We start from the raw sequence: 6,341 nt of genomic DNA on the forward strand, positions 1-6,341 counted from the left end.
TGGATGATCATTACGTAGTTTATCTAGCGTGCCTGCGTTGCAATATTAATCGATCCAGTGCGCATTCGCGGAAAAGGACTCTGTCGTTGTCTCCAACGTGTACCTAACCATAAACATCACATTGCCTTTCTTAAAATCGAATACACAGAAGTATATTATTTTTTAAACCTGCATATTTAGCTAAAAGAAATCTGCAGAAAATATTGCAGCACCCATAGCAGCACCCAAGCCTGTGAGGCAAGCTGGACAGTTTCAGAAGGTTAGACACACACACAGTCTTTTATCTGCACAAAGTAAATTGGTGAAACACACCTCGGTGCGAAAATGTGTGGATTTTACTATATTTTCTGAAAATCTGTTGCCAATTGCATTAAACCAAACTCTATTGACAGAAGAAGACGAGGCCTTTTTAGTTTAACTCTGATATACCTGAATACTCTCCTTTTGAACTACAGGGGTGTCCCGTACCCAGAGAAGGACTGTACTGGCCTAAACTGCGTGGGTGAGGAAGGAGGAGCGAGGAGAAGAGGAAGACAAGGTGGTGGAGAGCCGAGGAGGAGGAGAGAAAGAAGGACAAGCGTGGAGAGGCAGGCATGAGTTAATGTTAGTACATTTATTTGAATACGATAGAAAGCTCAGGAAAGAAACGAAAAGATTGTGCCAAGTTAATGAATAGAACGTTCTATTAATGGCCATGAAAACAGTATGGCTTGAATTAAGAATATACGTTATAATGGCATGAAAACAGCTATGGTTGAATCTAAAAATTAGATGGAAAGAATAAATTGAATAGATGACATTTTGAAGTTCCTCCTGCTGACAACCCTGTTTAATGATCTTTTCTAGTCACTGACAAGCTACAAAATCTGACATCATATTTTAAAGAGGGTCCATTTTTACTGCATATGGTGTGCGGACCGCTTTTAACAATGGAAGAACTGAATCCCCTACTCGCCTTAAAATAAAACATCCCTGGCCATTCGTAAAGACATTGAAATACCACCTTACACCGGTTTTGTGACCTACAGATAGGCAAGGATCTGTGTTCTAATTGTCCTGAACACCAGTGCAGATCACGATGACTGACCCGCTGCTGATAATCTACAGCGAGAAGACTGGAGCATCGGCCAGTCGGATTTCATTAACATATGGCGGATTATGAATGGGATCAGAGCTGGTGTATGAAGCGTTTCTGTAGGACTACTGATTTGTATTTTTCTCTTTAGATCACAAATGAATAAGGTTACATGAACAGGGGGGGGGGGGGGGGGCTGATCCTATGTCAACACTCCTATTCTGAGGCCGGTTGAACATAAACATCTGCCCCTGTATGATATCTAGGTGAGTTTTGACCTATAACGTCGTCGAATTTGCTATTATTTATAATGTAGACAGGGACATTTGATGTATTTTCTTCGCTGACATGTTTTTTTGTTTTAATAAATAAACACTTTTTTATATTGATTCAGGAAACCTATGGAATTAAAAAGGTTATTTAGATTATTAATCTGGCATTTGTTATTTGCTACATTTTCACCAGGCCAAACTTGATTATTTGCATAGAGGTTCATTCATCCATTTCATCCACAGGACCAACCACAGTAGAGATCTTGCCTCCTTATCTAACACACTTTGCAATTCATAGGATGCAACATTTATTGCAAAGCAGTAGAATTTTGGAGCTGTTTAAAAATATATGTTTGGCACTTTCACAATTTATTTGCGCATGTTAAAACACGACTTTTTTTTTATTCGTTTAACCTAAAACTTCTCACACACATTACTAACTGAATTTCCGTTTTTTTTGTTTGTAATTTTGGGGAATATAATTATTTGTATCCAACACATAGACGTCAGCCCAGTAGCCATTATTGACTGATGACGTTAGGGTTGCCGGAAATCCGAAAACCACAAGATATGCGATATACTGACAAGATACGCGTCTCTCCTTCCTAACAATGGGAGTTGTTCTGTCCACAACGCGGGACCGGCGGCTGTCTAGCTCCCGCTTTATCCTTTCTTGGGATTTTTAACGTCAACGCCGTATTCAATAGAGGGAGACGCTATGCCACTATCCTCAATTTCACTGAATATGCATAGCCGTCTCGCAGGACAAATTCCGCGATAAGTGCTTTTTTCCAAAGTTGCCGTGATGTCACGATGTCCTACTTAACAATTAATAAACTCGTAACAATTTAACCATTACAAAAATTTATATTCGAGCAATACATCTCACGTAACAAATAAGCATACTTTTTTATTTGAGACCATATTCGACACTCGCATAGACCTCATAAACACACTCACGCAACCTGCTGGAGGGAGACGGATTTTCATCCGAGTGAGCATCTCTCTTCCTTTACCCCTCCTGCTAGAAAACTTTTCCTCTCTTTTGAGCCACAAAACGAAAGTAAGCGCGAGGACGGACCACTGCACAGCATGCAGCCAGTAATTATTTCAAACACTTGTGGGGACCCATCTACACCAAGGGACCTCATCTATACATAACTCTTACAACGTTAGAGCAGCCATCCACCACTAGAGGAACGTTATCGTTCTCACACGATCAATCCACTGTGTCAACGCGTCCTACTGCCCACGCTAAAAGGCCTATTAATAAAGCGGTACAGTAACACAGGACGATTCACTACATGATTAGGGTGCTGTTACGCTTGTTCATAGTGTGAACTGCAAATAATACTTCAATGGCACATGTCACGAAAAAAAACTATAGAAACTCGTATTTAAATGCAAGCAATTCATTCAACATATGCTGTTTAACCTGCCGCGTCTTGTTTATATCATGTCAGTGCTTGCCCTTGATGTCAACAACTGATTTCCATTTTTCGGATTTGATGTCAATTTGTTTTCATCTTATCTTTCAATGGTGTTTTCATCGTCTCTGTTTGACCTGTCCAACCATTAGCAATGCATCAGCTGTAACAATATAATGTCTGTGGCCAAAGTGCATCACACCCCAACGCACGCTTTCTCTCAACTTTCGCCTGAGAGTTCTTCTTCGGTGGGATTTAACGGGTGGTTGGCATTCCAATATGTTGCCGTCATCCTCCCCAACTGGACTTCTAGTATAAAATCCATTATACTTTGTGATAAAAAAACAAACAAATAAACACCCAACTCTCGTACACCCAGGTACTTCTCTGCAGCGGCTACCACAATATCTCTATTTTCTGTGATTCACGTTCTGTTCTGCCGGTACAGTTAAAAAAACCCATTGCTATGAACGATACGCAAGCCAACCTTCCTTACCCCGACAGTTTCATTTGGACTAGGCCTATTTTACATTCAGCATGAACAGTCAGACTTTTTCTCTCCAAAGAAAAGGCTATTATCGCCTAGTATGAAAAAAAAAAGATAGCCTATTCCTGGGATTAGCTATTCTGGGACTACACGTTGAAAATGACTAAAGTTAGAGGTTTGAGTCCCGTATAGCCTATTGCACATTCAAGACCCAGCCTGCGAAGAGAGAATCGCTAGTTGCGTAGCGGAAGGAAGAAGCTTAAATATTAGCTAGACTTAGGCCATTCATTACATATAGGAAAACCATGAGGGTTCCTCAAGGGCTTCTTAGAAGGTGATGGTTCTATGTGGAACCATAATGACTCAAAGAACCCTTTGAGCTCCTTCAACGATTTCTTTCCTTTTCACAAAAAAAGCCGTTCTTGCTTCTTTATGAGCGTTCGCCATTGGAATATCTGAGCGAGAGTGTTTTGGGCCGCAGACCTTTATGTTGCTGCAACCATGAGTAATACTGTGTCATTCCAGATTGATTAATAGTGTTGCCGTAATGCGTCTAACATATTACATAAACCTTATTGGCCACGTACTGACTCATGTACATGTAAGGTCTTGAGTCAATTGAGAACGGTTGACTAAATCAGTGGGGTCTCAGTTCTCTCCTCAGGTTCTCCCAGCTGTTCCAGAGGGAAGCTGCTTGTTCAACTTAACACAATAATAACACCTATGGAATTTCAAACATATAAAATATGGGCCTAACCTGAATACAAAATAAAAAAAAAACCTTGTATGGTTCATCAAAATGATTTATGAAGAACCTTTCTGATTGAGAATGCCGTTTTTGCTAAACTAACTTTTCTCCATAAAAGTTTCTATAAAGAACCATAAAAATGCGATTATAACCATAGAATATAGAATGTTAGGAAAGACATTCTTTACTTGAACCATCATGTGTGCTATGTAGCCCCAAAATAGCGTTCTTATGTAGGCCCCAAAATAGGTTTATATAACCCCAAAAAGGTTCTATATAGCCACAAAAAGGGTTTCTATATAAGCCCCCAACATAGCGTTCTTATTTATAGCCCAAATAGGGTTCAATGTTTAGCCCCAAATTAGAGTTTTATAATTACCCCCAAAAGGTTCTATATAGCCCCAAAAAGTGTTCTATATAGCACCAAACAAGGGTTCTATATAGCCCACCAAAACAATGAGGCACTCTATGCACGTCTTTCCTGTAAATCTATCTCAATCCACAGAGCCACCCAAATATGAGGTTCAAATCACTCCTTAAGCCTCAACCAATATGTCTGTTACATACAACTATACCCACACCCAAAAAAGACAATCCACACGATCGAGCCCGTTCTGTATTCGCTCTCGCAAAAAACACGAACGCACTACACTAACATGGTAGTCGCGCACCCACTTAGGTTTTATATTAACCCCAATCAAACAACATAGTTGTTTCTTTGTTACAACATCTAACTACCTATCTACCCCAAGATATATCCGATCTCTTTTATTCACCTATAAGCCCCTTAAAAGTGTTTTCTCTATTTAACACAACTCATACACACCAACAAATACCACACTACACGCGTTCTTTCTGATAATACACAAGACCCCCAACACAAACTAGGATGTCACTATCTATAAGTGCTCTGCAACCCATTTAGGGATCGAGATGGATAACGTCCGCGCCCGCGATTGAATACTGGTTGTAGAAAACTATGAGCTGCCCACTATCATATCGACGGTTCTACTCCTAATACACTAAGCCCAACGAAATATAGCGACACTATAATGAAAGCTCAGCAAAATGTGGGTAAGCCTTTCGGGTTGGTGTCTATGACCTAAAGCACCCCCAAATTACATTTAGGAAGTAGGGTATCAACTTACAATCGAGAACCCCACAAATTGACTATAGGGTATCTAAAATGTCGCTCCAAAATGTAAGCGTCACTCCCCTATTAATCTAGCGTCTCCATAGTTTATATAATGGGCGTTACCAAGCAGTGTGGATTAACATGTAATATAGAACTCCCTGTTAAAATTTATGTTTTTGGTTACATATATTACGCATCCCGAAAATAACATCGCTGTAGGTGCTTAATATGTAGAGAGTAATTAGTCAACCACTTGATATTATTTATATGGATTCTATGTGGATAGCACTCCAAAAACATCAGAATATTGATGCTTGCATTATAGGTATTAAGGTCTCCCACAAATCCTACTCGACGTCGTCTATATATTATTAGAGCCCACCAAAAGTATTTTGGGCGATCTTGCAAAAGTTTAGACCGTCCGAAGACATATACTGAGGGGTTGTCAAGAACGCCACACACCAACAATGAGGTTTGTCTACTAACTTTTGCAAACAACCATCCATATAAAAAAGAGATTTTTTCATCTTTAGCCCCAAAAGTCTCTGTATGTAAAGCGCTCCCTATAATAGCGGTTTCTCATATGGTCATGCACCGCACAAACCATTAGTTTTTTCAGAGTTTCTTCTTGACCATATATGCAGCTCCAAAAGACCAGGGTTCACTATTTTAATGTTCACCCACAACATGTAACTTAACCACTCTAGAGAAGCAATTCTACTAGAGTGGTGTACGATCCTCTCAAGTTATAAGAAGCAACTTCAGGTGATATTGTTAGTGTCCAATGCTTCTAGGTTCCAAATGATTTGCTATTTCGGCTTGAAATATATTAACTTATACTCCCTCAATAGGTGCTGGGGTTAATTAGCTAGTAGCCTCACAACCAAAAGGGCTTTGTAGTCTCGCGCCCCAATTAAATGTGTTACTCGTAATACTCTTAGCCCCAGACTAGCCCGAGTCCAGCGGTCGGATAGATCATACTCACGCAGCCCGCCAAAAAGATAAGCATTTCCACATTCAGGTCCCTTCAGCCCACCCAAAGAGCTGACAAGCGAGCTATCCAGCTGGCGAATGTGGGAGCACCCAAAAAAGGTTTATGTAGCCCCAAAAAGGTTCTACCCCAGCATATAGCCAAATAGGTGTCTTAGTAGTAATGGCCCCAAAGAGTAAGAAGAAGGATCTAAATACCTCTCTCCT

The sequence above is a fragment of the Salvelinus sp. IW2-2015 genome, unplaced genomic scaffold (assembly GCF_002910315.2).
Source record: "Salvelinus sp. IW2-2015 unplaced genomic scaffold, ASM291031v2 Un_scaffold2384, whole genome shotgun sequence".
Classification (NCBI taxonomy): domain Eukaryota; kingdom Metazoa; phylum Chordata; class Actinopteri; order Salmoniformes; family Salmonidae; genus Salvelinus; species Salvelinus sp. IW2-2015.